Source organism: Panthera pardus, unplaced genomic scaffold (genome assembly GCF_024362965.1).
Source record: "Panthera pardus isolate Hobbes unplaced genomic scaffold, ASM2436296v1 HiC_scaffold_20, whole genome shotgun sequence".
Taxonomy (NCBI): Eukaryota; Metazoa; Chordata; class Mammalia; order Carnivora; family Felidae; genus Panthera; species Panthera pardus.
Window position 1 is genome coordinate 12887920 of NW_026526766.1, and position 12351 is coordinate 12900270.

Consider the following 12351-nt stretch of genomic DNA (forward strand, 5'->3'; position numbering starts at 1 on the left):
TCTTCCTATCTTTTGGAGCTATGTACTGAAGTATTTACAGATGAAATGATATAATGTCTGAAAATTGTTTCAAAATAACCCAAAGGGTCAGGGTGGGGGTTAAGTGTATGGCAAGGGAGGGGGGGCAGGAGATGAAAAAAAGAAACTGGCCTTGAACTGGTAATTGTTGAAGATAAGAGATGCTTACAAGAGTTATGGGTTTTGCATATTATTTTCTCTACTTTTCTATGATGAACATTTCCATGATGCAAAGTTAAAAATGAAAGCCCTCAATGGCTCTGATCTCTGCTAGCTTTTCTTTGGAGGGGAGGGAAAAGGTATTAAGGATCCCATCTCCAACCCAGCATGGAATTCTTACTTTTTTGAAATTTATAATCAAAGAAATCTCAATGGGCTCTTCCTAATGTTATGAATCTTTGATTATATGATTCTGTAAAACTCTGTTCAATTGATATAGTAGTCACAGCAATCATCAGTGCTGTCCCCCACTGGGGTTGGGGAGAGGCAGAAAAGAAAGGGACTGCTTCCCACTGGGACGTGGTTGATTTTTTTTTTTTAATGTTTATTTTTAACAGAGAGAGAGAGAGAAAGAGAGAGACAGAGACAGAGAGAGAGAGAGAGTGAGTGTGTGTGTGTGCACGAGTGGAGGAGGGACAGAGGGAGACAGGGACAGAGGGTCTGAAGCAAGCTCTGTGCTAACAGCCGAGAGCCGAATGTGGAGCTCAAACTCACGAACTGTATCGTGAGATCAGGACCTAAGTCAAAGTTGGACACTTAAACCGACTGAGCCACCCAGGTGTCCTGGAAGTGTTGGTTTTTTGCTTCCACAAAGTCAGGACCTGGTCTGAATGGCCATGATGGGGTGGGGTGATGTGGGCTATGCTTTTGGGCACTCATATAAATGATGTAGGGAGAATAGTTATGGTTTAGGTGATAAAGCTCATTTTAAAGAAACTACATCCTAGGTTCAAAAATAACTTATACCTTAGCCTGGATTTCTGATGCCATCACACCTGTATTAGTTATCTGTGCTGTGTAACAAATTCCCCCCAAACCATTAACCTTTATTATCTTACAGTTTCTTTGCAAGGTGGTTCTGGCTCAGAGTCTCTCTCTCTGTCAAAGCTGCAGTCAGGCATCGTCTGGGGCTGTAGTCATCTGAAGGCCGAAGGGAGGATCTGCTTCTGATTGCATTCACGTGGCTGTCGGCACACTTCAAATCTGTTTCCAGATTCACGCCCATGGGCCTGTCTGCAAGGCTGCCCCATGACATGGCGGCCGGCTTCTCCTAGAGCAAGTGAACCGAGAGAGCATGAGAGAGAGCATGTGACAAGGAAGCCACAGTCTTTGTATATCATAATCTTGGAACCAATCACTCATCCTTTCTGCTGTATTCTATTTTTTTTTTAAGTGAGTCACTAAATCCATCGAGGGGGAGCGATTCATCCTCATTTGCCCGGGACTTTCCTACGTTAACGCTGAAAGTCCTGCATCTTGGGAATCCCCTCAGTCCGGGGCAAACCACAGTGACCGGTCACCCTGAATCAAGGCTACACTCAAGGGGAGGGAATTACACAAGGGTGTGAATACCGAGTGTGGGGGATCGCTGAGGGTCACCTTGGAGGCTGCCTGCCACAGCAACCTTTCTAAGATTTGCTTTTCTTCATTACTGAAAAAATCAGGCCTGTGAGCCACTTTGTGATTTATAAAATACACGTCTCAGTTTTTAAACGATATAATGAATCATGTTAAAGTGAATTGAATAAATAGACAAAGCAACTTTAGAAACAGAATTTTATTTGAGGTGGGTTCATGAGATTTATTATATCCATTGTATTTTTTATTCTCCTATCTAGTCATTATTTCAAAGCAAATATTGAAGTTGGCAAACCAGTTCTGTCTTTTGCTTTGATTTCCAGAATTTCTGGTTAGATTTATGACCTAATTTTTAAGAAAAGTTAACTTCTGAACTATAAAAGTATCATGTTTCATTATAGGCTGCATGGAATCTAGAGGAGTGATATGAAGCAAAAAGAAAAACATCTGAAGATTTTTGCTAATTTCTGTACTTTGTGTGTAACCTGAATAGTACATTTTCTATCTTTTCAAAAATTCTTCATCCATGTGCTCCTTAGGGTTCATATTTTTCCAATTAAGAGGATGTACCCTGATTTTCTTCACATTTTCTCTGTGGCTAGATATTTTAATAATTATTATTTTTTGATAGTTTAGTTATTTTGAATTTCAGAACATGTTTTAAAAATTTTAACCCACGTTTGACCATTCTGACTCTGACGTAGAAGTCAATTCATTCATTCATTCATTCAGTCAGTCAGTGACCCTTATTTGTGAAGCTCTGTGCCTCCGGGAGAGGAGTGGTTGCATAATAGAATGAGGAATTTGAAAGAGGGGATTGAGTTCTGGCTCAGTTTTTCCCTCTTTCGGGACTGACCTGCCAGCAGAGAGCTCCCGTTCTGCTCTCCCAAGGCATCCTCTATATAGAGCAGACTTTGCCTCTGTTGAGGGCCTTGTAATCATTCAGTGCTGCCCATCACTGGGTGGGTAAGTTGGCCTAATTCTGGAATCCAGCATTAGAAAGCTCATTTTTGCTACATCACTAAGCCACATCTTCCCACCCAACCTTTTGGGTGATGTCTTAGTCAGTGAAGGCTTCTATAACAAAAATATCATAAACTGGATGGCTTAAACAACAAACATTTACTTCTTACAGGTCTGGAGGCTGGGAAAGCCCAAAATCAGGGTCCAGCATGGTTGGCTTCTGATGGGGGCCCTCTTCCTGGCTTGTAGCTGGCCGTCTGCTCGCTGTGTCCTCACATAGTGGAGGGCAGAGAGCTCTCTTGTGTCTCTTCTTACAAAGGCACCAACCAACCCATCATGAGGGCTCTGCCTCACCTCCCAAAGGCCTCATCTCCAAATACCATCACGCCAGGGATAAGAGTTTCAACATGTGAATTTGGGGGAAACACATTCAACTTACAGAAGCAATAAGGTTGTTACCTTCATCTCCTTCTGTCTGACTCCTGTGACTTTCTCTCAGTCGGTTCCAAACTTGGGTGAGGAAGGGACACCCTCAAATATCAACAGCTGAGGTCTAGTGTTTGGGTGTGTGTGTGGGGGGGGGGGTGGGAGGGGGGAGTGGGGCTGATTTGGCTGAAAGGCCAAAGCACTAGGCCATGTCTGAATACATATATGCCTATATATAATATATACATATGTATATAAAATATATACATACATATATAAAATATATACACATATATGCATATCTATGCCAAATAAATGCAACAATGCTATATATAATATATATAATAATATACAATAATGCTGTGCACACTCGCCTTAGGATTTAATGCTGCAGAGGGATACATATATGCACATAGAAACGTGTGTATACACATACATTTGCTACATATAATAGAACAAATTTTCCCCAGTAGCCTTTAAATTCAAAGTCAGTAAAGACAAGGAAGGGACTGTTTCCATATTTCTGCTGTCCTCACTCAAGGTTAGCTTTTTTTTTTAATTTTTATTTATTTTGAGAGAGAGATAGAGAGTGTGCTCATGCGGGTGTGGGGGAGGGCAGTGAAAGAGGGAAAGAGAGAATCTCAAGCTGGCAAGCAGGCTCCGTGCTATAAGCCCTGAGCCCCAGGTGGGGCTCGATCTCATGAACTGAACCGTGAGATCATGACCTGAGCCCAAACCAAGAGTTGGACGCTGAAATGACTGAGCTACCCAGGAGTCCCAAGGTTAGCTCTTTGAATCACGCCTCTCTTCCAACTGGGGATTTAAATTCCTTGGAAAGACAGTATGTGGATGGCAAGAAGTTTAGGACCTGGTCCTTCTTCTGACCACATCACTGGCTGTGTGACCTGGAATGGTGTGGTCCCGCTTCACTGCCTGAGTTTCACCGCAGCTAGTAGGGTAGAGGCTGTGCTGTACTGGCTCTCTCAGTCCTTCCATAGGTGTGTGCTCTGAACAAACAGCCTATGATGTGTAGGTAGCCAGAGGGAGATATGATGGGAGGGAGAAGGTGGGAACGTTTGAAGACACAGGAGATTGGGTAGTCCCCACACCCTGGAGAGTGGTAAACTATGCAACTGGCAAAGGATAGAGATCCACACATTTCAACTGAATGCATTGCCTACCTCATCAAATAAAAGAATGATAGCGGTAACTGTAGTCGATTTTTGCACCCTTTAAAAGAAAGGTAGCTATAGGTGTAACCGTGCTTGGCACTCCCATTGGGTGATGTGACGGACACACACAGTGGTGCACCAGCCACGGACCCTTCTCCATGGCTTGCCAGCTTTGGCAAGAGAATTCACCTGTGAGCTCCAGAGAAACTGCTGCCTAAGGATGGGACAGGTCAAATGCTATGGAACTGGATAAACCAGAAAATGACATCTGAGCCTTTCTGTTTAAGTTGTCAAGTATTTACCAGATGAATTCCATCCGGAGAGCTCCCCTATGATTCATGTTTGGTTCTCTCACCTGGCCTCTCCTACAGAAGGCATGATAAATATTTATTGAATGTACTGGCACATATTATTTATAAACCCCTGTGCTTGGGTTGTGGTTAGGTAGGGACACATTTAGAGAAGATTTTGTGTTTGCTACAACTCTGTGCTAGAAAGATCTGACTCAAGATGCTTAATCTGGGTTGCTTAAGTATTTACCTTGTTCCCTTGTATTTTCTGCTTTTCAGTTCCTACTCATTCAAGCACTTCCCCTCCCTTCCCTCCACCCCCACCTGTAGGCTGTCACCTGCTTTGGAGGACAATTTTCCTTTTTTAAGCTTATTTATCTATTTCGAGAGAGAGTGAGCAAGTATGGGTGTATGAATAGGGGAGGGAGAGAGAGGATCCAAAGCAGGCTCTGCAGTCAGCGTGGAGCACAGTGTGGGGCTCGATCTCACGAACTCTGAGATCATGACCTGAGCTGCAATCAAGAGTCGGACGCTTAACCACTGAGGCAGGCTTAACGGATAGAGCTTACCAGGCGCCCCTGGAGGACAACTCTTTTGGAGAGTTCCTAAAGCCTTGGATTTTCCAGACAGTTCCATTGCCTCTCAGACATCAGCTCACCAGAGTTTGCCCTGAAACGCACACAGTGATTTCTGTGCTAGATACTGACTTTTTGGTATTTCCTGCTGGAGCTTTGTTTGGGTGGAGTCCCCTTTGGAAGTGCCAGGGTTTTCCTGTTTGTGCAGTTGCTTTGCAAAACCTTAAATAAACTCTGTTGTGGTGTGTTCAGAATCATAACCACTCAACAACTATTTATTAAGTAAGCACCTACTAGGAGCCTGGGCACTGTTCAAGCAGCTGGGTATACAGTGGTGACCTCAGGGGACACCGCTTTCAAAGAGCTTTCAGTCAGGCCCAGGACACAGACTGGTAAACAGGCATTTGCCCTCTCCACGTGGTGAGAGCCGCAAAGGATAAAGTCCAGGGTGCGGGAGGAGAGGCGAGGTGCAGAGAGCAGAGACAGCGGACCCAGGGTCGGGACGGGCAGGGCTTGGGAGTGTGGGTGTGTCAGCACAGGCTTCCTGGGGCCAAATCCAGCTAGGCTGCACCCCAAATCCAAGAAACTAATTTTCATAGAACCTTTTCTCATTTATCTGCGAGGAGGTGACTCAGCTTGATTTGCAAGAACACTTTTTCAAGTCTTTTTTTTATTAACTTTATTTTCTATTTTTTAAAATTTACATCCAAATTAGTTAGCATATGGTGCAACAATGATTTCAGGAGTAGATTCCTTAGTGCCCCTTACCCATTTAGCCCATCCCCCCTGCCACCATCCCTCCCTTGACCCTCAGTTTGTTCTCCCTATTTACGAGTCTTTTTTTCAATAGCTTGAGTATCTCAACTCCCTCTGTTTACGCTGAGCTGCTTGTTAGCACGGAGGCACCAAATCTCCTAGGGGCAGAAGCAGGGACCAAGACCACCAGCTGGAGGGAAGGTCTGGGACAGGGGAAGCATTGCATTTCCTGCTTGGAAGGAGAAGGGAGAGGTGGGGTCAGGCGGGGGCGGGTGTGGGGTTGTGGGGAGGGAAGTGAAGTGCTCCCAAGATTCCAACAATTCAGGTCTTTGTAGGGAACTTCATGATTTCATTTGTAGTGAATTTTAGGGATGTCAAGCAGGCACATCTCTCTTCAAATACCAGATAGGCAACCAAACCCTGTTCCAGAGCCCCCGGATGTAAATGACTTCTGCATTTTCTCTTTCTAGATCATCCAGACCATTGTTCCCCTCCATTCGTGCAAATGATAAAGACCAACTTCTTGCCAAAAGAAAAAAAAATAGGGTGTGTGAGATGCGGAACGGTACAAAGGATTCTGTGCGTCTCGCCAGAGGGACAGAGTGGCCTGCGATTAGTCTTGGATCTGCTTTTGATCTCTTGGTTGGGCAATAAAATGCCTATTTGCTTAATTTTAAAATGTGTTTCTTCAGGAATGATTTACACGCGATAAAACGCACTCGTTTTAAGCGTACCATTCTACGAGTTCTGACAACTGTGTATACGGATGCCGCTACCTACCCATCCAAGACACGAACATTTGCAACCCCCAAAGCTCCCTTAGGGCTTTTTGTAGTTACCCCAGCCCCAGCCCCAGGCAACCACTGACCCACTTTCTGTCACCAGAGATTCAGGTTGCCTGTTTCAGAATTTCCAATAAATGGAATCACACCATAGTGTTCTTCTGTGTCTGGCTATTTCACCCAGGATAATGCTTTTGAGATTCACTCTTGTTCATATGTCCTTAGTTCATTCCTTTTTTATTTAAAATGCTGATTTTTGGAGCAGCAAGCAATCGTGCGGCGTATCACTCAGTGAGATGAGCAGATCGAGGAAGTCCCTCTGGTCTAAAAATTCTATCAACGTGCCCAGGAAGGGTAGGCCTGGGAACTGCATCAGGTTAGTCCAGATCACGTTGGAGAAGCAGCCAGGCACACGAATTTCTGAGCGGCAGGAGCCCAGGAGAATGGGGAGTGAAGCCCTCGGTGAACGACAAGACGTATTAACAGAGGATGGCAGGGCTATTTGTTCGGTTCTGTTATGAGCTCAGCAAAATGTGACAATCCCGGGAAACATAAACATCTATTGCTGTGTTTCTATGTGTGCTTGCCTCAGGAGACCCAGCAGGGAGTGGCAGGTGGCAGGACTGGAGTCAGGCAGAGATTACCGGGTAAAGTGGAATCGCTACTAAGCTATGTCAGTTGTGTAGCCTGTAAATACGAATTATAATGAGAGTTAATATTTATTGAGCTCTCATTATGCACCTAGCTCCGTTCCTTATACCCACCATATCCTACGAAGCAAATGCCTTTAGTCTCTGCCCGCATCCATTCTGTCCCTTTTCCATATCCCTGCACACTTATCGCTGCAAGCTGTGTGTCCCCAGCTGCCGGTGTGGCGGTGGCTCCACGTTGGGCAATAGCCCTCGAGCTACGCAAACCACTTTGCATCCCAGCCCGGAGAGCAGAAGTGCCTGGGACTTCCAGGTAACCAAACAGGGCAGGGACAAGCGCCCCAGATTCCCATGTCACCTGCTTTGTCTCCCCAGTTCACGGTATTTTGCGTGACTCAGTGTTGCTGGGCCTCCCTCCCTTCGCCGTCCCACACTCCTCAGCTTCTGGAGCTGTGCTTTCTGGACCACTTCCTAATACATCATGTCCACCTGAGTCTGTTTCTGGGGACCCCAAACTTAGACAAAGCACTGTTACTACAGTTGTTTTACAAATAAGGAAACTGAGTGTCTCTTTCTCTCTCTCTCTCCCCCCCTTCTGTCTCTCTCTCTCTCACACACACACACACACACACACACACGCGCACACACACACGCGCGCGCGCGCACACACACACACACACACACACACACACACACACACACACACACACCTCCAGTTAGCTCCTACTCATCCTTCAGATGAGAACCTGAACTTCACGATCTCAGGCAGCCTTTCTGGACTCCCCAGCCATGGGAAGTCCTCTGCTAATGTTCTCAGAATCATCCTATATAGTACAAATCTCCATGGTCACTTTGTTTGACTATTTCACCAACGACCATTTCCTCTGCTGCCTCCAGGAGGTCAGGGGCCCCATCTCTTAGCGCCCTCACCTGTATCCCCAGCACTCAAGCAAAGTTTCTAGAACATAGTAATTGCTCAATAAATTTTTTCTGAACGAATGATTTGAAGTTCCTTCAATTTTCTCACAGGCACTCACTGGCCTTCCAGATACATCTCAGCCTCTGCATGGGCAAGAAATGCATAATGTATAACCCCCAGGGGTGATACAAGACCTCTCACCCACATCTGTTCTTCTGGGTATTTAGGGAAGCACAATATCCAGGGCAAGGTGACATTACTTTGCTCCGGGGGACCGAAATTTAGCATCAACTATAGAGTTGAATCCAGAGGTGAGCCTTGAAGCCTGGGTAAAATTTGAATGGATTATTAGGAGGAAATTTGAATACTATTTTAATGAACTATAATGCCATTTAAATACACACACATTGTGAATAAAATACACATTCTTGGATCCCTGTACTTCTCCTCCAAAGTACACTTAGTCCCAAGTCCTCATTAGGAAGCTGATAAGGTTCTATTTCCCTTCTATTCCAGCAATGCTGATTCGCCAGCTATATAAAATTTACAAACTGCTTTGGAAGCATTTGTGGAGAAAGGTGCTATATGAATGTATGAGATTATTGAAATGAATGCCGATTTAGAGATGTCCCAGGTGGATAGTTAAAATATACCTGGGCACACACATACACTCATACCCACGCTCAGGGTACTTTCTGCTCTGATCAGCGAGGATAGATTTTCCTACCTGACAGGTGACTGTAAGTCAAGAAGTGTGTTTTAATAGTTGCCAGCTTTCTGCTGCTGTGGGCTGCTGTCTCAGGCAATCCTTCACCTCCCGGGACACAGGACCTGAAGGATCTTGACACGTTCTCTCCAGTGTGCATGGAGAGGTGGTGTTCAGCAGAAAGGTAAATATTGGCATGCTGTACATGAGTGATGAGTATAAATAAGGCAGGATATCCTTGGACAAGTTCACCACTGGACCCGTCAGGTTTCTTATCAATAGGCAATAAAATAAGAAATCACGAGTTTCCCAGGTTTTTGCCAAATCAGAACAAGTTACTTTTGTAAAAGCTGGCAGGTATTTGAGAGTCAGTAAATGCTGAGTAAATAATTCTGAAGGTAAACACATGTCCTTATTTCTACAAACCCTGATTACTGGATTAGATTACTGAACTTGCTCCTTTTGACTTTATCCCTCATAATCCTGCCCATCAGTGTTTGCTCAGAGGAGCTCAAATAAACCAGGCTGCTCTATACCCCAGTGCCTTTACACGTGCTTTCCTTCGTGCTTGGCCTGCAATGCTTTCCATTAATCCAGGTGGGCTGAGGGCACTTTCAGATATTTTAATACCCAGTACTAGGAAAACTTGTAATTTCCTTTATGAAGCTTTTCTCGACAAATTGTCCTTCTCCTAAAACTGCCATTTTTGGGCCCATACAAATGCAACTGCACATATCTATTTAACATAAACAGGTCTGGGCTCTCTTGGGAAGTCCCTGCTCATACTCTGTACCCTCTGAGGCCATAATCAATACTTCATTGCCATCCAGTTGCCCCCTTGTGACCTCTCAAGTCTCTTCCCAGAGCATTTTGAGTAATGTGTATTTTACTCAAATGTTCAAAAGGGAGAAAAGGAGAGACATTGAACAGAATGCGGCCAAACTTCATAAAAATCACCACCATTCCCAAAGCCTTTCTCGTTTTTTTTTTAATGTTTACTTATTTTTGAGAGAGAGAGCGAGCGTACGTGCATTGGGGAGGAGCAGAGAGAGAGGGAGAGAGAATCCCAAGTAGTCTCTGTGCTGTCAGCATAGAGCCCGACACAGGGCTCAATCTCACCAACAGTGAGATCATGACCTAAGTCAAAGTCAAGAATCAGATGCTTAACCCACTGAGCCATCAGGTGCCTCCAAAGCCTTTCCTCTTATTACCAGTGGCCTTCTCTCCTCTCTCTCCTCCATCCTCCACTGTCTTCTGACCTCCTTCCACCCTGGATGCCTCACTGTCACCTCTATTCCATTTAGCAATTTAGCCCTTATAACCCTTTCTCCTGCATAAAGGAGGAATCCTCAAAATCCTTTGCATCCTTGAAATTTTAGTTCCTCTCAACAGACTAGCTCTTTGAGATCTCTCTTAAAAGGCAAAGGTAAAAAAATATATATATTTCTTCTCTTTCTGCTAAAACCTGGCACAACTTGATGGTAGGAATCGAGCCTTATACACTTCTGTGTCTCCCATGTAAAGTATTTAAAATATTTGTGAATGAAAGAATAAAAGAATATAGCCACAGATTAAAATCCCTCAAGATCCATTGTGATCATGACTTTCTTCTGCTCAAACTTTCTTCTACTTTCTCAACTCATGCTCTGGCCAACTGTCACTTCTCTCTGACTCTAGAACTCCGCTCAGCTGGATGGGCCCTCTCTCCTCAAGGCCCCCATGCGTACACAATAACCTTGCCTTCAGGTGTTCATTTGGGTTGTGTCTCCAAGGCCTGGAATAGCCTATGTCATTGATGAGAGCGGTTGGTGGTGGGGTACCTTCACCATATTGAAGGCCAAGGTGAATGCAGTTGGTCTAGTCTTGTAGGTCCATTCAAGTCCTTCCTACTCCTAAAGGCTCAATACCCAGCCTTCCTCAGGACATCTCACTGAGGTCTCCCAGCCAGGTATAATTCACTCTCTTGAGTCCTCAACATATAAACCTTGAATGCATCCACTCTGATGCACTTAATCATCCAGACGTACATTATTGTGGAATTTTGAAGTGGGAGGTTTTGAGATCATTCTTCTTCCCAGAATGTGGTCATGATTAGATCTATTTACTAAAATTTCAAGGGTTTCCTCCCCTGCCCCAGTTCCAGGCTTGGGGTAGGTGTGTGCTTATCTAACCCCTTCAAGTTATGTGGTTATGTGAGCGTATTTAATTTGCTTTGCCCAATGAAATGTAAGCAGAATTGACATGAGCCCCCTTTGTGGAGGAAGCTTTCAGAGGAAGAAGCGTTAAGAGCTGGTGAGTGATCAATCACTCTGTCTTTCTCCTGACATAGTGACTGGCAGTGTTAGAGATATCTGGTGGATTGTTTATCAGCATGGGTTCTTGAGTAAGGAAGTGTCCAGCAGATTCATAATGGAAACACGACGTGAGCGAGAAGTAGACCTTTGTTGTGTTATATCACAACATTAGCTTTAGAGGTGATTTGAATAATTAATAACATAAAGTATTATTATAGCACAACCCACCCTATCCAGACAGACTGTAAGTTCCTTGAAGGCAGCACCCATGCATAACTGACCCTTCTATCCCCCAGAGAACATAGCACAATGTCCCCTGGAAGCTCAATAACCATTGCTGATTGAGTATACATACTGAGAGGAGGTAAATACATGAGACTGGAAGGTGGGGCTTGATGTCAAGACTTCTACTTGAGACTTTGCCCTCTGTAAATCCTAAATAAATGTGCAACATGATTCCAACAGTATTCTAATAAGATCCTTACACGCGAGGAGGCAGAATAGCGCAATGATAGGAACCTGGGCTCCTATGCTGGAGAGGCTTGGGTTTAAGTACTCTGCCAGGTACTTGGCTGCATGACGGTGGGCTCATTACTGAAGCTGTGTGAGTCCGAAATAACACCACTAGCTGCTGTATAGAATTATTGTGGGGATTAAATGAGGGAATGTATGTAAAGTGCTTGGCACATAATGAATGGGCGACCAACGTCATTCTCTTAGGCTCTTCTCCCATCAAATGTGTGTGGGTTGTATGAAATCTTGCCTAATTCTCTGGGAACAACTTCCCTTCATTTCCTCCCTCTGAGATCTTGGTCAATTGCCTAGTCCTCGAATTTATTTAGCTTGGTCTACCTCAGATCCCTAGGGTTTTGCTTTTACTGCCCCATGCACACTCTGGTATTCTGAGAAATTCCATTTGCAACTGGCTAGAGTTGGCAGTTGCTTTTGGCAAAGGACTCCAATGGAGGCGGGGGGGGGGGTAGCACTTTTGCGACAGGTTGCCTGCTGCCGAAATTTTAAACAGGGCCCTCCATGTGGTGGGTCTAGTCAGGGAGGTGATCTTCATGGGGGAGAAAGAATGTAGGATGTCACGGTGACCAGCTCCAGGAGAGCCCCACCTCAGCCTGGGCCCTGGCTCTAAAGGCAGATGATTCTTCCACTGAACTCTGGGATCGTATCTGTGATGGTAGCAGGGATGTCTGTGAATTTATCAATGGCTGAC

The 12351-nt window shown here is 44.8% G+C and overlaps 2 long non-coding RNA genes across 5 annotated transcripts in view; one reads left to right on the forward strand and one right to left on the reverse strand.

Moving 5' to 3' along the window:
- LOC109275411 (uncharacterized) overlaps positions 1 to 6449 on the forward strand; it is a 31127-nt gene extending 24678 nt beyond the window's left edge. Inside the window, exons 3-5 of one of the 4 annotated variants that reach the window (XR_002084124.2) lie at positions 1079 to 1410; positions 2732 to 3010; positions 6249 to 6449. This is a non-coding gene — a long non-coding RNA (uncharacterized LOC109275411). Of the gene's footprint in view, positions 1 to 1078; positions 2179 to 2731; positions 3011 to 4726; positions 5283 to 5872; positions 6017 to 6248 lie in introns of those variants that run through there. The other 3 variants (XR_008424143.1, XR_002084126.2, XR_002084125.2) reach the window with 3 other exon arrangements.
- A 352-nt stretch (positions 6450 to 6801) lies between these two features.
- LOC128778558 (uncharacterized) lies at positions 6802 to 9495 on the reverse strand. The gene is made up of 3 exons (XR_008424144.1): positions 8857 to 9495; positions 8141 to 8272; positions 6802 to 7247 (listed from the first exon to the last, which is right to left on the reverse strand). It is a non-coding gene; the product is annotated as an uncharacterized LOC128778558 (long non-coding RNA).
- Between the last annotated feature and the right edge of the window lie 2856 nt (positions 9496 to 12351).